Source organism: Myodes glareolus, chromosome 17 (assembly GCF_982192425.1).
Source record: "Myodes glareolus chromosome 17, mMyoGla1.1, whole genome shotgun sequence".
NCBI lineage: Eukaryota > Metazoa > Chordata > Mammalia > Rodentia > Cricetidae > Myodes > Myodes glareolus.
In genome coordinates, this window is record NC_142042.1 from 9,276,184 (window position 1) to 9,293,431 (window position 17,248).

A 17,248-nucleotide genomic window follows, 5' to 3' on the forward strand; every position below is an offset into this window, starting at 1 on the left:
GATTCATAAAAATGTCCACAGAAATCAGAGCAGGTGTCATTGGGACTAATCTGGGTCCGTTTCTCACTATGATTAACCAGCTCGTAATGACAACATTTCTTATCTTACAACTGTGGCATGAAGAGGGAGCTGTAGCTCTTCTGAGACACAATTCTGCACGCCCCAGCTTATCCACGCTCTGCGATCTCCTCTCTCTCTCTCTCTCTCTCTCTCTCTCTCTCTCTCTCTCTCTCTCTCTCTCTCATTCATTCCCTCTTCCATCTTTTTAAGCATGTGCCAGTTCCGTTTAAATGTATCTGCCGTGGATCTGGTCAAGTGGAGATAATCCATGCAAATCAGAAACTGTGGTTGTCAGTGTGTGGTTCCCGGAGAGGACTCAGCCTGAGGAGGTCACTCGTCCACAGCCGCTCCTCCCATTCTATCTCTCCCCTTATTGCAGAACTGCTGTATGTACACACTGGCAGAAAGGACTCAATTGACTTCAACTGCTGCCTGGTTTTGCTTACAACTTTTTCTTATAAAGGAACTTACCTCCATCTGTCTTTTCAAGGTAGGAAGCCTGATTCTTCTAAAGATGCGTGTAATGCCTCTACTGTCTGCTCATTGTCAAATGTCACTAGAATGCTTTACATTGTTTCTGGCATTGGGCACAAATGCTGTGATTCCAGGTGCCTCGTGCTTTTGTTATTTAACCGTGTAGGCACAATTGTTTAAGTGCTGGGTATTTGAATGTTTATTTTCCACGTAGCCTGCTCCGGTTTTACAACGGCAGGAAGATTAGTGCCTACTCTCTAGCCTAGAAATACAATTTGCTATCAAGTTTTCCCTCTTAAAAAAATAATAACCTCTCTAGGTGTTTTAACTTCTCCTGCACCGTGGCCAATTACAGCCAAGTGCAAAATTCACCCGTGAGAAGGCTGTTCGTGTATTGTGTGCCTGAAACCGGAGCCTTCTCACGGCATTTTCCCTGAAAAGAAAAAAAGAATTAACTGCTGAAATGTTTTTAACATCAGCAGGCAACCAGTAGCTCTTCCTTCTGCTGCAGTGGCAACAAGCTGGAGGCCCTATGGCTAACTGCCCTGTCAGATAGATTTGTTCTTCGCAATTCACAAATTACTAGGCTATGCACAAGTATTGCAACTAGTTGGGATTCTGTTACCGTCGTTAGATGTGCTGTTAGGTGTTGTTTTGAAATTTAAATTGTATTTTAGAAAAGTTTAATGTAAAGAGGGTCTTTAAACCCTGATGTGTATACAGCACCTCTGGAGATCATTATTTAACAATGATTTCAATAATCAAATGGTTAAGTGTGGGTTAAAAGTGTGTGGAAGGAGCTAATAGATTGTACAATATCTGTGTTGTTTTTGAAAGCAATCCCTCAGCTTGTACTACTGCAAATGTGTTTCCCTGAAGTGACTGGCAATATTTTAATCATTCCTTAGTCATTTTAACTTTAAATCACACTAAAATGTCATGAAATTACATATTCAAAAATCCTTTGAATTAGTACAAATATAATTAGGACATTACAGTTGCAGCCCAAATCTTAATAATGTCATCTGTCTTTGAAAGTACTCTTTGTTAATATGATTTTGCTTCTTGACATATGGCTCTGACAAGGATATTTAATCCCTTGTATGCGATAGAACTACTGAACATAAACAGTAAGCAAAGTTGACAGTCAAAAAAGAAGGGAAAAAAATGTTTTCTGGTATACGCAATCATTCTAATGTCATAAATCCCAGCTTCCATCGTCTAGGTGGATACTTGTAGTTAGTAGAGTTTGTGGGGGGAAATTTATTATCCACATAAAATATCTCAGCGTCAAAGCTCTGTGTTTCTTTTTGGCATTGAATGTTCTACTGAAAAGAGAAATGCACTCTGATTTTTGAGTACAGTAGTACAAGGCAGGAAGCCCTGTCATTGTTAGCATAAAGAAGCTGTCGCCACACGGATTGCCGCACAGACTATCTCTGTCTCTGGCATGTGTAAGGTTACTTTATGCAGAATTTCACAGGCAAATATTTTCCTCTCCCTGGCATTATTATTCCTATCAGTATGAAAGCTCCTCTGAAGGATGGGGGGGGGGTGATTTATAACAGTACGTCATAAAACCCTTCACGGTGAGGAGAGAGGAATTTAACTTATTACTTACCTAGTAATTAGTTTCTTTTAAAAGTCTTTGAAAGACTGAGTTGTAAAGTAAACTGAGGCTTGCCAGGACAAGCTAATTGGTGGATCCGTTGGAGCCGTGTGGCTGCCCGTGAATACCTTCTGTGTCGTTGTAGACTCTGGAGTATTCTACTGGAGCTTCTGTATTATGGGGAGGAAGGGGATTCCTCACTCCTGGTCAAAGGGGAATCTTCTACATCCAGAGGGATTTGGATAGGAGCCCCTGAATAGGAAACACTAAACAGAAAACAGAGAAGTCTGTGGGATAGCCCAGCTGGGTGAACTCGAGACTAGTGTGAAACTAAAGGGTACCCTTTCAGAACAAAGGAATACCACAGATACTCTGTCAGCAGCAAGAAGAGACAGAGAAAGTGGCCAAGAGTCTCTTCTGGGGACTGAGAAAATGCCATCAACTGGGCATTCTCTGCATTCACATTACTTGAATATGATAGGTCTGCAGGCACTCCCCCAGGAATCCCAGGCCATCATTTCAGAGGGTTATTTCAAAAGCAGATATTTTTATAGATGCTTGCATTTATTTGTAAACCTCAAGAAAGTCTCCAAAGACCTACCTCCTATGCCTTTAGTCAAGTCTTACTGTGCATCTTAAATAAAACGGTCACAGCCTTCAACTCCCCCTGGGTTCCCTTGCTTCATCGCTACCCTTCCCGTTCCTCTAGTAACTCATTCAAGCAACTGCTCAGGATAAGTTACATTTACTCCATTCCAGTGTGCCTTGCAGCAAAATGTAGAGCACTGATAAACCTCATGGCTGTATTTAATAGTGGGCTCTTATTCCCACCTGACTCTCTTCTGCCGCTTTCACTGAATACAGTTTAAAAGATAAATTACCATCTTAAAGGGCTACTATGAGGGGTGTTAATAGTTGTCCAGAACGTCAAGCGCATTCTGTGGGGCCCTAGAAGCTTGCAATCCTGCTTCAGGGAAAATAATCTGTATTATCAGCAGGCATTCGATGGCTGCTTCATCTGCAGACATTTAGAGGTTCTCAGGAAGCCTTCTTATACTAAACATTGCCTAGACCTTGGAAGTTATTGCCGTGTGTGGACTGATGATGACATCTGGGCTACACTCATCAGATCCTTTTTGTTTTGTTTGCACAAATTCGAATCTTCATAGCAATGCCGTGAGGGCAAGGGGACCGTCATACACGTATTACAGATAAAGACATTGAAGTTCAGAGAAGTTAATTAACTTTGTCTAGGCCACAGCGTATGGCAGACATGGGATTTGAACCTGCTTATTCTTTACAAATCACATATGACGATGCCATCCTGGCTTATCTGTCAGGGTGCTTCCTCCCCTCTCTCAGCAGCAAGCTTGTGTCATCTCCCCTTCTGTTGTCTTGACACACCAGAGCTAGGTATCTTGTTCTGACTTTCAGCTTCTCCTTAGCTCTTCCTCTCCATCTACATTACTATTACAGCACAGTTTTAAAGAGTTATTTCACTGAAGGCATGCCTGGAATGGTTACTCTAGTAGAGTGTAAGAACTAAATCAGATCTGTAATTGATTGGCTTGTCTATTCACAGTCTTTGAAGTGCCATTCCCCCCCCCCCTCTTTTCGCTGTCTAAAAACAAGACTGACAGCTTTTTATATGTTTGGAATATTAGTGGTGTAAAGGGTTTGGTAATGATGGGAATTAACCTGAGGCTTTATCTAACTACCTGTCCTACTAACTCCACTGAAGTTCCGATAACAAAGCAAACATTTGATGCAAGCGACTGTTCATTTAAGAAAAAGCATATTCTGCTGCCTTGTCAGACCATGCTTTAAAATCTCCTGCGTGGTCAGCAGTGGCTCTTTCTTTTACGTTTATGTTTACTGTGGACATCTACATGGAAATTTCCCCCTGATAAAATATTACCAGCAGATTTACAAAACAGATGAAGAGAACAGATAACGTGATAATGAACTTTTATGTGTGCTGAGTATGAACCGCTCCACACTGTTAACTATTCTTGTGTCATCGCTGCTCTCTCCTTCATGAGGGTAAAGAGAAGACCCTCTCCTTATAGGGAAGTGAGAGAGGCCTTCCTTCTGTCTGCCTGTTTGTGGTAGCCTCAACCTTCCCCTATCTCTCTTGGTCCCAGTGTGGAAAGATGAACTATTATACCTGTCACCCACGGAAATCTGATTCAAACACTCTGATCATTTGACCTGTGGACATCATCCATACGATATAAACACACACCTACACAGGATCAACATCAACTAGTGGAAAAGACATAGAGACGATGCATCAGTAGCAAATACATTAGATGCTCATTTACTGGGAGACAAAAAAAAAAACTATTTTGATCCCATTGCAAGACAGCAATATTCTCTTCAATCCTATTAAGAATATCAGGACTGCTCTTCTACATCCAAAATCTCTTCCTACTGGCATGCAGAAAGCCCAAGAACATATCTTTATGGCTATTTTAATATGCCAGCTTTGTCCAGATCAGCCAAAGTAGATGTCAGCCGCTGGTATGGGAAAAGCTGGGAATTAATTTAAATTTGAGCTTATCCTGCCATCATCTCTTGCTGAGTGAGTTCCTTAGCCTATGAGGCATTCCATTCAGATTTGATTTCTCCAGTCAAATTACTTGGGTAGTATTTCCATCATGAAAGGAACAGTTGGGCAAAGAGACAGAGGCTGGTGGAAGATATATTAGTTAAGAGCCACAACTGACCGCAACCACTGAAAGAAGGTACCCCTTGGTGCTCAGTTCATCAGCCCCATTACTGAATTCTTTGCACAAAACAATGTCAGCTTCTGGAAATTGAAAATAAAAGCAAAAGACATCCCTCTCCAGGGAAGTTAGCAAAAATAATCAGACAACTTAATTCTCAAATGTGTTCAGAGTCATTTGAGAGTGATAGCTGCTGTTACAGGGGAGCCGCAAAAAAGCAAAACTTGAGTAGTTCACACGACTGACAGTTAGGCAAAATTTGCAATTGCATTCAATCAGCTCCATGCCTTGGTGCTGCAGTTGCTGGTGCTGCAGTTGCTGGTGCTGTTATTATTGCATGGTGGCTACCAATCTCCCCCAAGAAAAATTCAAGAGCCACTTCTGCAACAGACTCTTCATTCCTGTTTGCTCACAGTGACTAAAGTTCGTGCTGTAAACATCAACCTCTAATTTGGGGGCGGGGGCAGGATGTTAAGAAAATATTTTCTCACTAGTACGTTAAATGGATTCAGGATGAAGAAGGGACTGTGCTGTGTTCTTCACAGACCTGGTCCCTGTACTAAGCCTGGGGCCTGTGTTTGATTAGTGTCTGGACAACTCATAAGCTTACTTCTTCATGTGGTGAGACTGATTTAAAAACTCAAATTTTGTTTCAGGGGCAATAGGAGAGACACTTCTCTGTGCAAAACATTTCAATTTTGTAAATTATATTTGTAAAAGGTATTGCTGTGCCCCAACACTGGAGTTGCACTCTCCCAGAATATAACAGTGCACTTGTGCTCAACTTTAAAAAAAAAAAAAAGCGTGAGGAAGGAAATGATCCCACTGAGTACAAATGATAGATTCTATAAAGTCTCATCTTGATATAAATCAGCGGCACCGTTTCTGAAAGGATTAAGTGGAAAGGTGGGAAGAATGGGAAATTTTAAAAAAGACAATAAAAATCCAGAAACGTGGAAAAGAGCAGAAGGGGAAGGAGAGTGGCATTCTCTGAGATGAGAAAATGGTTAGTTGATTTTAAGGGATTCAGACTTAGGTGTTGCTTATTAACCACCATTTGCAGCTTTTTATCTTACACTATCAATTCTTAATCACGTTCAAGTGAAGATCCAATAGTAATTAATGTTAAGCAAAATCACTCTGTCCTGGAGAGTAATAAGTACAAATGCATTGAGAGGAGTTGGCCACGGGAAGCCAAGAGCATAGGAGGAGACTCTGCTGAAGGATGGAATCACCAACCCTGCACCAAAGTCCACAGAGGGCATTTGGATCCTAACTCAAGTTCTTAAAGGGAATTAGCAGACAGCAGCTGGGCAGGTGAAAAGGAAGACGGTGGAAGCCAGGGGCTTAGAAGTAGAGAGACTGTGAAGTTTTCCCAGCCAGGGTGCTCCTGGGAAAAAAAACTGAGATACCTGCAATAAGATATGGCCTCAAGAAGACACACAGACAAGAGCAAACCAGGACAGACATTGGGGGCAAGCAGCAGGGACACCCAGATAGTAGAAGGACTTCCTAACCCTTTCTGTGGACGAAGGCCCATAGAACAGCAATCTCCTAATGCCTCCAAAGATTCCAGGTGGATAAAGACACTGAACAAAGGGGCTTCAGTACCAACTGGATAGCAGAGCTCAGGCTATGACATTTCGTCTCCGCTCAAAATGGTTTCATTTTTCCACCTTCAGCCAAAGTGATATTAAACACTATTGTGGAATCCTTTTGATTAGCTTGTGGGAAAAAAAAAGCCACTGCAAACTGGCCACTGGGATTTTAGCGGATTCAGACAGGGATGGTGCAAGAGGCTGCAGGTGACCGGGTATGCTTCTATCTAATTAACAAGAGGGGTGTGTGGCCATAGTTTAAAGTTTCACATCCTTGATTAAGAAGAAAGAGAAAAGGAAGGCCTTTTAAATCACAGGAGCAGACTTGTCAAGGTGAGTATAAAGGAACTAGCTGGCTTCAAACACGGACCTAGGGTAGAATGAGAGTAGGGCTGCAATTCTCATATCTCTACGCCTCAGCCTTCTGATCCATGACACAAATTCTAAAGCCACCCACTTCTCAGTATTGTAACAGCGAAAGAAAGCAGTTGCTATCAGTCTAATCCTGTACTGAGATCATTCTCCACCCTGTTGTATTTTCTGAACAAAACCCGAATTCATGCTTTGCTCCACGCCATCTAGACATAACAATTTCGATGTTTCCTAATTTCATTTTCTTATGTAGACTAGAAATTAGATTTATGGGGCAAGAAAGGGTGTTTCTAAACTGTTACTAATACAGAATCTCAGATCAGTTGGATTTAAAACTCTCTGATTCTTTCAGCAGTGAGAAAGACCGCAGCCAAGAACAAATGGAGCTTCCATTGCTGGCAGTCATATTTATAATTCTGCTTCTCTGGGCTCAACTTAATGTCAGTTGGTCCTGAGGACACTGGACCAGTGTGTGTTCATGTCTAAGGTTCTTTAGATTTGGTTATTTTTATTGTATGTACATGAGTGTTTTGCTTGCATGTATGTGTGTGTACCCCATGTGCACATAATGTCATTCAAGGTCTGAAGAGGGCATTGGATTCGCTAGAACTGGAGTTACAGATGGCCGTGAGCTGCCATATGGGGGCCAGGAATCAGACCTGGTTCCTCTGGAAGGGGTAGTCAATGTTCCCACCCCACTGATCCCTCTGTGGCTCCTACCTTAGTGTGTCTATCCCTGTTCTCAGACTTGTCAGGGATGAGCTCTGGTTCAGGAGCTTTTCCAGGTTCATTTGGTGAGTGGCACCTTTCCAGGCTACTGGGAGTTTCCAGAACCCACACTCAAAAGCCAGATTGACAACTTCTGAGAATGATGAATTAGACAAAAGCACACGTCTTCCTAAGGGGACTCTTGCTTTGAATCGTGTGTGAGAGAAGCGAGGTGCATGTAGAGAACACTCCAGAAGAAAGCGCTTTGCAGACTTTCAACAGTTTCTCTGGGTGCTATGTAAATGAGTTCCTTAAACACAGACCGCCATTGATTTCTTTCTGATGTTCATTGATTCCCCTCGACATCGCTTCATGTATGTATTCTCCCCAAACATCTAGTATTGATATTTCTTTCCCCGGAACTCTGTCCCCAATCCATTATAAGCATATCATTAAAACCTGTTTAATTTCCTAAGAATGATTACATTAAGAGCACTGTCGGTGTGATTACATCTATAGCAAAAGATAAACACGTATTAGGCAGTGTAAAATGCTATTATCTGTCAGGGTCAATCTGTTTATTTAAATAGAGCAATCTGCCACTCCCATCACATACCATATGAGTCATGAACGTACATGCTTCTATCAGGTACCCTTCAGAAGAGTTCTGACAGCAAAAGGTCCTTAATCACCTATTACTGTGACATGATCTCTATGTCCCTACAGTCACAAGTGTGTGTCTATGACCTAAGACACAGATAAATCATGTGCTTCAAACTTTATGACATTTTTATGTTCTTGTATATAAAGAAAAATAAGTAAAATCTGAGGAGCGATGGTATCTCATTCGTAATAAAGGAATGACCTCAGAAAGGGCAGCGTGGATTAGAGTGTGCTGCTCTGTGTTAGCTGGAGCTGAGACCTGGGCTCGCCTTAAGTGATGACCCCTCCTAACCGTCTCCATTGATCTAAAGAGAAAGGAGAGTCGATGCAAGAAAGGAGGATCAAGAGTTAGGGCTCCTCTGGTTCTGGATGTAAACATGCTTTTCTTCTTTCAGATTTTTTTTCCTTGAGACAGTAGTTTCTAAATATAGCTGAGATACACTGCTGGCTGCCAGATGCCATGGGCGTGAAGTTCCTCTTTAATGAGATAAAACAGTATCAGGAAGTCAACTTGCCCCACGTGCTACAGCTGATTTTCGCCAGGTTCCTACGCAGCCAAAAATGATACGAAATGGAAATGAATTGCATAGTGAAGCAGGGTGCACCAACTCTCCTGAAAAATAATGTCATCTGACTTCATTACGTGGTGATCATTTCCTGAATGCCATAAAATGCTGGGGAGAATAATCAAAATTGATATGTATATTGATTGACATGCCGATTTTCTAAATAGAAGCTGAGAAACTATAAACAGTAATAGGTCTCTGCCGCTCCTCCGACGGCCTGCTCAGAGGCTAGAGGATTCACTCACTCATGCAGCCCTCACTGGGCCTCACCATGAACGCTTCTGAAATAATTCCTCAGTGGTCCATTATGCTCAGCTTTAGTTTGATTCAGAATTTACATGTGTCGTTTGCATAATTTTGCATGAGAGTGTCTGTTTTAAATTAGGTAAAGGTCACTGTCATTCATAATCAAGAAGAAGGTGGATTAAAGGTCATAATTCAATTAGAAAGAAATCTTGATTAGATGTGTGTGCATGTGATTTGATATCTGGATAAGTACAAATCATAAGTCCATAAACCAACCTCAGTATGAGAGATCCTCCACAGAGATTGCTGTCAAAAATCAGATTCCTGCGGGCTTTTCTTTTCTCTTTTACCCCCATGTAGACAGTTCAGCTGTTCCTGTTAGCACTGGGTGTCTTTTATAATGTCATTTGGTTTAAGGAATGACATAGATGACAATTTTATCTGCAAAATAAAGTAGCGAGTTATAATGAATTAATAATAGGTGGCAGTTGCTCGGCAAGTCACCCAGGGCCTGAGGTTACTTCTCCCTGGTGTAGTTGCTAGATCTTCCACTCTCTTTAAAGTCCAAAGTTGGCACAGAAAAACCTGTTCTTTTGTAACAATTTCATAGCTCTCAGGGACACATACAAGCACCTATAAAATATGAGATTTTAACGTCCCCATAGTGTTTCTGTGATTAAAACTGATAGGTTGAAAATAAGTGTAGCTAGTGGCAAGCAATTAGCTCTTTTGATTTGTTGAACTTTTAAAAGTATGTTTGATGCTAACTGGAATAACTGCAAATTAGTTGAGCACAAACAAACACTAAGTTGTATATATTTATGTTGTCCACAATCAGTTTGAACACCGAAAGATGGCTAACAGTGCACCTTTTGGTCATGTCGGGACATTTTCAATGAGTGTCAGCATGCTAACATCAACAGCACATGCAACCATCACTGAATTCCGGGTTCCAAAATTCAGAATCTCATTTCCGTTTCCTCACCTCTGAATATGTGGGGGTGTTTTGTTTTGTGTTGTGTTGTGTTTGTTTTGTTTTGTGTTTGTTTTGTGTTTGCTTAAAGGATGTCTCAGTTTCTCCTCTTGGTTGTTGTCCTGTCTGAAGACAATTTATCTTAGGACCAACTGAAAAGAAACAGGCAATTTTTTAAAAAATAGATTATTTATTTTTCCAAAGAAAATCAACGATTTTTAAAGGAGCTATATAGGTTAAATGGTTTAAGTAGATTATAATTAGTTAATTTTGTTAAACATAGACTGGATTGATTTTACATTATTTTAATTACCTTTTGGAATAAATGGTTTGGTGAAAAAATTCACTTGATGTTCAGGATCAAACAAAATTACCTTTCCTCTGGGTAGGCTTAAGTTTCACAAAATGATGTGGAAATGACTGCCTTTGCTTTCATCCTAAAATATCTTTGGATTTAGAAAATGATTCAAGTTAGATGTATTGTATTGGAAGCCAGTCATATCTTATAATGTTCATTATGGATACCTTTTTTAAAATGAAGAATAATAAAAATTGACAAAGCAGATGTCCCTGTCTAAGGGTACTCTCTGGGGTCAGTGTCATGTCTGGCCTGAGACTGGCCCAGCTTTGCTCCTGCAAGATGTCTATTGTATTCTGCTAAGTTTATGATTGTGGTTTTTTTTTCTGAAGATATTAGAGTGCAATCTAGATGAACATTCAGCATAATATACAAATCAGAGGAGTCGGAGGCATTATCGTCTGGATTTATAGCTCTGCAGTGTGAGTGAGTGTGTGTGTGTGTGTGTGTGTGTGTGTGTGAGTGAGTGTGTGTGTGAGTGTGTGTGTGTGTGAGTGTGTGTGTGTGTGTGTGTGTGTGTGTGTCACAGCTCCTACCTGTAATTAAGCAATTCTTGAATTGCAAACACTAGGTTCCAGGTACTTGTAGGGAAGGTAAGAAAGAAAGGTAAAACTACATGATAAAAGTAATTTTTAAAATGTAAGGTATATAAATCACTTTTGTCTACATTCTTATTTAGGGAATCTGAGGAAGTACAAAATTAATTTGCCGTTGTAAATATTAATGTTCATATTGTGTGTTTGTGCCTGTTTGTGTGTGCGTACATGTGTGCCTGTGTGCGCATGTGTGTGTTTGTACCATGTGGTGGCAGAAGTCTGCAGAGGTTAGAGAAAGAACTGCACCTATTGGAATTAGAGTTGGAGGAGCTTACGCGCTTTTACGTAGGTGTTGGTGCCAAGCCTGGGTCATCTGCAAGAACAGTAAGCGCTCTTAACCGCTAATCCTTCTCTGTAGCCCAATTTGCCCATTTTTGTTGTTGTTGTTTGTTTTTTGGTTGGTTTTTTTTTTTTGAGACAGGGTTTCTCTGTAGCTTTGAGTCTATCCTGTAACTAGCTCTTGTATACAAGGTTGGCCTCACAATCATAGAGATCTTCCTGCCTCTGCCTCCAGAGTGTTGGTATTAAAGGTGTGCACCACGATCACCACCCAATTTTCATTTCTTAACATCTTTGTGGAGTCAGAGTGTTTTTCCAGTGCCCAGTAATATCCATGCTTCTTTTTCCTCCTGTTCTCAAATAGGGATGACTTCACTTCTTAGTGAACATTGGGGATGTTTAGAGACATGTTGTAAAGTGGGCCACCCTCAACAAAGACTTATCCTATCCGGAATTCCCATAGATCTAAGGATAAAAACTACATCACACAAGACACAAACAACTGCTTCCTCACGTGTGCATCAATTCTGTAGCACTCGCTCACCACCCCTAATGTACATCACCCGTCTTGCACCTAGTCAAATTTTCCTCCTCCCCCACAATGCCCAAGGTGCAAGTGCCCTGGTTCAAGAAATCGCTGTGGCTGACATCATCTTATTACGGGAATTACCACACCACTGTGTCATTCAGCACTAAGAATTGATCTTCTTCTGTATCCCATAAAACACCATGAATCTCCAGGGAACTACACTTTGTATTCTTACAATGTAGCATCATTCTTCTGGATGTCACAGTCCAATAAGATCTGTTGTTCAGTGGAGCCAGGCTTACCTCTCGAAACAGCACTGTATTAAATGCTTGAAGCTAGCTTAAGTAGAGGTCAAGATATGGTTTCAGGCACTGCAAATTATGTGTGTAAATTATAGATGCTGACCTGGAAATAACATAACTATTTTTAAAATTTTTGAAACCCTACCATTCTTAAGCAGGTCTGGTTAGATAATTAAGGGTCTTCTTACATAGTTAGTTACATAAATTTAGCTGAAAGTTTATTAAAACATTCAGTGTTTCTTAAATATAGTGTGATTGTGTGTATATGTAAATACAAAGTTACTATAAGACATACATTTTAATGAAGATATGCAGTGATAGCCTTATAAATTCATATGTATATCCAATTGAAGCATATTTTGACATTTACACCATTATGTTTTCCAAACTGTAGTGATTGCATATATTGGATAAATGAAATATTATATCTGCAATAAAAGATAACTTTCTGCCTTTAATGAACATGACTATGTTGAATTGACTTCAGTCACTAAATGTGACACTTATTCAAAGGTGACTATTATTTTTATATTTTTGTTTTTTAATGTCTATGTTGTTTTAGCCATGAGTATGTTCAATAATTTATCAGATAAAGAAATTATGTCTTACTATTAAGTAACAAGACCACAGGTTAGTTTGGTGACTGTTTATCAGTACCAATCCATGTAAGCCATTTACAACAATTGTTATACTTTCAACAGCGGCATTTACAAGTAACATTTCATGGCCTCCTTCCCCTTTGTTGTCTTATCAACAGAGAGCAAACCCTACATCTGGCATACCTGTAATTAATTCTTTTAAAGCTCAGGTAAACATTTGGGTAAACACCAAAAACTTACTTCAGCAATGCTTAGAAATTTAGAGCCCAACTCCAGCGCTACAAAGATGGAGGCTCCATTTCAGGCTATGCCATTTAGAAGCTTCCAGACCTCAAGCAGCTTGGTTAATGGCTTGAGTTAAACCTTAGCTCATCTGTAAAGTGAGGACACAATCAGAAAGGACTTAACTAGCAGGATACCTGGGAGATTATGTGAGTGAGGCACAGAAATGACCCAGACGGACACACCAAAATGGCAGTGCAAGACAACCCAGGCCCCTTGGAGATTTTGCATATATAGTGATATTCCTGTGACAAAATTTGATTTTTACAGGAAAATTTCACACACAAAAAAAATCTGGGATCAGGAAAATGGGCACAGGTGCTTGTTGCCAAGTCTGATGACCTAAGTCTCAGCCCAGGAACCCACATGGTGGCAGAAGAGAACCAACTTCTACAAGTTGACCTCTAACTTCCACATGTACCATTTATATTGTGGCATCTTCACACATGTAAATGAACAAATACACTATATTTTTTTTTAAAAAAAAGGAAGTCTTTTACTGCAGCCATAGTGTCCATAGCTTTCATGTACTATGTCTCTTTGTTTTATTTCTATCCTTTTGGTGCATTTGTTTTATTGAAATCACCATTGTGGTTTTGCATGGTTCTTTGAAAGAATCTAAGACAGGATTGCAGATATTTACCTCTTCAGTAAACCCAGGCTTTCCTTCATTTCCTCTATGTCCTCATATTCGTATACCATCAGGCTGTGATTTTGATAGAAAACTATATCTTTTTTGCAGTAGTCTATTAAACATGCAAATTTCTCATAGAAAAAAAATCCTGTCTTCTCTACCACTGATTCTATTAGGACAAAATGGTCAAAGTATCTTTTAGGGTCATGTGTCTGCCATGTTGATCTTAGAAGCAGTGCTTAATAAATGCTTTCTGAATGAAACTACAACTGTGGACATTTGTAATGAATGGCTATATATAGACTAAAACAATCATAAGTCAAATTATCAAGAGCTTTTATTGCATCCATTAATTTTATTTCTTAGATTAAGGCAATAACTGTAAAGGAGCATATGACTCATGTACTATTTTGTCTTCAATGCCTCCTGGGCCAATTCCTAAAATTGTTCTCTTCATATTTTTATGAACATAAAGAGCAGAAATTTATAACATACAGCTAATACAATAGTCAGACATTTTACCTTCTGCTTTTAATTAATTTTTAAAATGATTCAGAAATCATTGATGTGTAACAATATTTTTAAAATATAAGATAACAAAATTCTTGGGTCATATAGTCTGATGAGCTGTTCTTTTCTACAAAACACATATGTGCTGGAACACATACTCAGTCAAGCTTATTTATAAATGCGTATTTGTCTGTATCTTGAGAATATTCATAGTATGTATAAAATGGTATGTGTTTTTCACTTCTGCCTTGCAGAGTAATTCCATCTCTATCTCCTAATGTTTTTTGTCTATATGTAATATGAACATGGTAAATAACATGTATATATACCAAACATGAATGAACACCAAAGAAAAGGTCATTAAAACACCACTTACAGTAAAAAACAGCAGGGTAACCTGGAACATGGAAGGGAATGAATGATTCCCTAGAGCCATCAAAAGATGCTACGCACAACGTCAAATAGCACTTTTCTAGCAGGGAAATTTCACGGTAAAAGACAAGACTTATGGCTTCTACGTAAGAAGTTCATGTAGATCCAGATTAATATGTACCCATAGTGACCCACAGATACAAAATTTAAAAAAAAGGAATGCCACTACCTTAGACTAAATTAACAGACAGTGAGAAAAATGGTCCCATTACATTCTTCAATAACTTATCACACCCCACACATTAAAGTCAGTTCTCTACATTTATAAAGAACACTGAAGACATGTGGCAATGTGGCCCCAAGTCAGAGAAGGATTACAAAACCATCTCCTATGAGGAACAGAAACGGAACAAAAGTGTTAGCCCTAAGAACAAATGAGCAACATAGATCCAGTAAATGACTGGAGTGGGTCAGTCTGGATATCGTAAAACAGGCATGAACATTCTGTAGCAAGCAGTACTCAGGTATGGTAGAAAGAGGACGTGAAAAAAAAATAGATTTGTTTCTCATTTTGTTAATGATCTTTATGTTCAAAATGGGGAGATGGGCTTTAAATAATCACACAAGTAAACATATGGAAGCAAATAAGCACAAAGTAAGAAAAACTAAACAGAAGGCTTCGAAAAAATGATATTTGTATCAAGCAAATGAAGTAGCTGAAGGGAGAATATCATCCCAAGCAAAGAGCAATATCACACACACACAATTCACACACCCACAACTTTAGGGTGAGACAGAGCTTTGCAAAATAAGGACTAAAAAAGGGAAGATTACCAAATCACAATGAAATTCTTGTGTTAGGGAAAGAAAACAAGAGTTATGATGGGGTTTGGGTATGTCTGAAGTCTCTAATACCAGGAGAAGCTTTGAAAAATGTAAACGGTGAGAAAGGTGGGCCAGTTCTCTTCTGCTCAGATGGTCGGGCTGGTTCTGTATGGTTGGCCTGGCTTTGTACAGCTAATGTGTTGGAGAGGCTGAAGGTGCTGAGAGCTCCCTTCAGAGGTTCCTGAAGCAGAAGAGGTAAGGGGTAAAGTTATTTGACCTCATGTGGAGCAGTAGCTGGAGTCTGAAAATGATCCCAAAGGTATGTTAGAGGTGAGTATCAAAGGCTGGTGATGGATTGGATATGGCTGGGGAGAAAGAAACTTGATGCCAAGTCAGACTTCATTTCCTGATAAGAGTAACTAGATAAACTGCTTCAGAGAGGAACATGTTGAGCAACTTTAAAGTAGAAGTAAAAATAAAAACTTAAAAATAAAACCTTGTTTTGGACACAATAAGATAATCTCAATCAATTATTTATTTTAAAAGGAGAAGAAAAAACCAGAGGAAATAATAAACAGAGGAAAAGAAGATGTGGAGGAAAAGGAGGAAGAGGTAGAAGTGGGGGAATGAGGAGGAGAAAGAGGGGTGAGAAAGTACAGGAAGAAGGAGAGAGAGGAGGAAATGGAAGGGCGATGAGGAAGGAGAAAGAGGAACAGCAGGAGACAGTAGCAGTGATGGCTGCTATAAGACATGGCCATGTTGTTGGGGTGACTATTTGGTAAATTGTCAGGCAAAAGAGACTAGAATCATCCTGTGTTCAAGCAAGCTGACCCACACCACAAACGCCAGCTTTACAAGGACATCTTCAGCTCAATTAATGGGAGAACTTTTCTTTAAATGGTCATTCTGAAGAGTATTTTCTTGTTGTAAGAAGGCCACTTGGTTGTTCCAGTTGCTCAGCAGCTCAGCCCCAAAATAATCACACAGAAACTGTACTAATTAAATCACTGCTCGTCCCATTAGCTCTAGCTTCTTAATGGTTAACTATTACATCTTAATTTAACCCATATCCATTAATCTGTGTATCACCATGTGGCAGTGACTTACTGAGTAAAGTTCCGGCATCTGTCTCTGTTGGGGCTACATGGTTCTCCCTATCTCTGCCTTCTTTCTCCCAGCATTCAGTTTAGTTTTTCCTACCTACCTCCCCTCATTGTGCAGGTCCAAGACAGTTTTTTTATTAACCAACGGTATTCACAGCATACAGAATAGAAGCCCATATCACCTCCCCTTTTCTGTTTAAATAAAAAGGAAGGCTTTAACTTTAACATAGTAAAATTACATATAACAAAACAGGTATCAAGCAATAATTACAGTTACAATATTTATATCTATTTTATCTTTTATCATAGCTAAGGAAAACTATAAGTATCAATTCTTCAACTCCATTAAAGATTGCAGAACGATGTATTACCTAAGTAAACAGGAAGTACCTTGTAAGCAACTTCTAAAACTGTAGAATTGACAGAGACATCTCACTGCCTAGACAGTCACCAAAGTTCTTCTGTATCATTGGAGCATCCAATCTTCAGCCCACAGGCCCATAGTATTCAGCATACTTTTTCACGAAGCAGGGAATTTCAAAGACAGTTCTGCCTATATTGGCAGTTTTCAGTCACTTTCTTCTGTGTACTGCAGAATGTCTAGCAGAGTCTTTCATGAATCAGGAATCCCAAAAGATCATCTCACACTTAGGCAAGTTCAGCAGCCATTTTTCTGTTGCTCCTACACATCCAGTTCAATAAGCAGTCCAAGCAAGAGCAGCAGTTTCTTGCCCAAATGGCTAACCAACTCCATGAGGAACCTCTTCAATGCCCATCTTTCTCTTGAAGTTATTGGTACTGCCAGGAGCACATGTGTCTCACTATTATGACAATTCCTAAGTTTTTAAAACATTTTAAATG

General features: G+C 39.6%; 1 protein-coding gene across 1 annotated transcript in view; it reads left to right on the top strand.

Annotated features, from left to right (window-relative positions):
• Positions 1-323: 323 nt before the first annotated feature.
• Adgrl2 (adhesion G protein-coupled receptor L2) overlaps positions 324-17,248 on the top strand; it is a 618,755-nt gene continuing 601,830 nt past the window's right edge. The window contains exon 1 of the mRNA XM_085677553.2: positions 324-550. The gene's annotated coding sequence lies outside the window, so the exon portion shown is untranslated. The remainder of the gene's footprint in view (positions 551-17,248) is intronic.